General features: G+C 37.6%; 1 protein-coding gene across 1 annotated transcript in view; it reads left to right on the forward strand.

Annotated features, from left to right (window-relative positions):
• LOC107184836 (membrane cofactor protein-like) overlaps positions 1 to 2,970 on the forward strand; it is a 69,541-nt gene that overhangs the window by 61,528 nt on the left and 5,043 nt on the right. The gene's annotated exons all lie outside the window — the stretch shown is intronic.

The raw sequence follows: 2,970 nt of genomic DNA on the forward strand, positions 1-2,970 counted from the left end.
TTCTTTTATTGATTTTTAGAGAGGAAGGGAGAGGGATAGAGAGGAACATTGATGAGATAGAAATATCATCGATCAGTTGCCACCTGCAGGCCCCCTACTGGGGATTGAGCCTGCAACCCGGGCATGTGCCCTGATCCAGAATCAAACCTTTACCTTCTGGTTCATATGGCAACACTCAACTACTGGGCAACTCTGGCAGGGCTCTGTTTCCTTTTAAGATTTTATATGGTTGGATATAGATTGTGCTTTATAACTTATACTAGAGTCCCGGGCTGGCAATTAGGGCTGATCTGTGGGTTGACCAGTGAGGCGATCAGGGGGGGCCCCCCCGCTGCCACCCACCTTGGCCAGCCTGGGGCCTGTGAGCTGGGGGCAGCTGCTGCATTGAGCATCTGCACCCTGGTGGTCAGTGCACATCATGGTGACCGGTCACTTCAGTCATACCACTGTTCAGTCAATTTGCATATTGGGCTTTTATCATATAGGATAAGTAGTATACAAATATAGATTAGTACAATTTCAAATATTACAGAAAAGTGTACAGAGAAAAACATTAGTCTCCTGTTTCTCTACTTCAATTCCTGAATTAATCACTTAACAGTTTAGTTGTCTTTTTATCTGTCACGGTACATTAATATCATTATATGAGTAGATATACATATTTTAGCATGTTTTGTTGTTATTAACCAGAGTTGGAATCATGCTGTTCATATTTTTTTTAACTCTCACATTTTACATTTATAGTCTTAGATTGGGATTGCATTTAGATTTATTCCTATCCTTTTAATGATGACTATAATGTATACCATATTTATTTAACTATTTTCCTATCAGTGATCATTTATATGTGCAGAAGTTTTACATTAATAAGTGCTTGAATGTATTAATTTTTTTCTCCAATGGCTATGTGTGTTGTGCCTTTATTACAAAAGTTGTAGGTCTTCCCCATGCTGAAATTATATAAAAAATCCAGCCATATGTTCTGATTGCATTCTTTACATTTAAATCACTTGGTATATACATCTAATGTCTTCTCTCCAACTGTTTGAAGTGCCAGTTTTTAACGTACAGTAAATTCATAGGAGTTATAGTTGTCTCTCTGTTCCCATGAACTCTGTCCATTCCTGTCCCAACAACAGATCTTCTATTTTTCACTGTATTGCAGTGATATGTTAAAATTTTTATTAAATTTATTGGGCTGACACTAGTCAATATGATCCTGTGGTTTTCAGGTGTGGGTTTCTATGTAACAAGATCGGTCTATTGCTCCATGTGACTGTTACTCAAAGGCAAGTATTCTTCTGTCACCTTATATTAGGCCCCCCCTTCTCCTCTCCCTACCCACTTCCATCTTGCAACCACCACACTGCTGTGTGTGTTCACGAGTTCCACTTTTATATCCCACATATGATTGAAATCATATGATTCTTAGCTTTTTCTGACTGACCTATTTCATTTAGCACAATATTCTCAAGGTCCATCCTGTTGTTGTTGCAAATGACAGTATTTCATCCTTTCTTCTGGCTGAGTAGTATTCCATTGTGTATATGTACCACACCTTCTTTCCCCACTCCTCTATTGCAGGACACTTTGGTTGTATCCATGTCTTGGCCACCCTGAATATAATGCTGCAATGAGCATAGGGGTGCACATATCTTTGCCAATACATGATCTTGAGATTTTCGGGTATATACCCAGGAGAGGGATTGCTGGGTCATATGGTAGCTCTATTCTTAATATTTTGAGGAATCACTACACTACTTTCCAGAGTGGTTCTACATTTCCACAGGCAGTGAATGACGGTTCCCTTTCATTCACAATCTCTCCAACATTTATTCCTTGTCTTGTTGAATGTGGACACTCTAATAGGTGTAGTAGTATCTCATTGCCGTTTTGATTTGCATTTCCCTAATTGCTAGTAAGATGGACAATGAGCATAGGGATGCACATATTTTTGCCAATACATGATCTTGAGATTTTGGGGCATATACCCAGGAGAGGGGTTGCTGGGTAATATGGTAGCTCTATTCTTAATATTTTGAGGAATCACTACACTACTTTCCAGAGTGGTTCTACATTCCCACAAGCAGTGAATGATGGTTCCCTTTTATTCACAATCTCTCCAAGATTTATTGCTTGTCTTGTTGAATGTGGCCACTCTAACAGGTGTAGTAGTATCTCATTGCAGTTTTGATTTGCATTTCCCTAATTGCTAGTAAGATGGAACATCTTTTCATATATCTATTGGCTCTTCATATGTCTTCTAAAGTCAGGTGTATTTTCAGGTCCTCTGCCTGCTTTTGATTGGGTTGTTTGTTTGTTTGGTGTAGAATTTTATGAGCCCTTTAAAATATTGGATATTAAACCTTTGTCGGAGCTACTGTTTGCAAATATCATCTCCCAACTGGTTGGCTGCCTCTTTGTATTGTTGTCAGTTTCTTTTGTTGCACAGAAGCTTTTTAGTTTGATAATAAAATAGGAATAGAAGGAAAGTATCTCAATATAATAAAGGCCATATATTATAAACCCTCAAATAATATCATACTCAATGGTGAAAAACTGAAAGCTTTTCCTCTAATATCAGGAACAAGACAAGTATGTCCACTCACCACTTTTTTCCAACATATAGTGCTGGAAGTCTTAGCCAGAGCAATAGGCAAGACAAAGAAATAAAAGCCATCTAAATATGGAAGGCAGAAGTCAAAACTGTCACTTTTTGCAGACGACATGATCCTGTATTTAGAAAACCCTAAAGAACCCACCAAAAAACTATTAGAAACAATCAATAACAGTGAAGTTGCAGAATACAAAATCAATGTGCAAAAAACCCACTGCCTTTCTGTATACTAACAACAAAACTTCAGAAAAAGAAATAAAAAAAAAAAAAACCCAAAACAATTCCTTTTGCAATTGCAACCAAGAGAATAAAATACCTATGGACAAATTTATCAAATAACATGAAAGACCTAG

The sequence above is a fragment of the Myotis davidii genome, unplaced genomic scaffold (assembly GCF_000327345.1).
Source record: "Myotis davidii unplaced genomic scaffold, ASM32734v1 scaffold1128, whole genome shotgun sequence".
In the NCBI taxonomy this organism is placed as follows: domain Eukaryota; kingdom Metazoa; phylum Chordata; class Mammalia; order Chiroptera; family Vespertilionidae; genus Myotis; species Myotis davidii.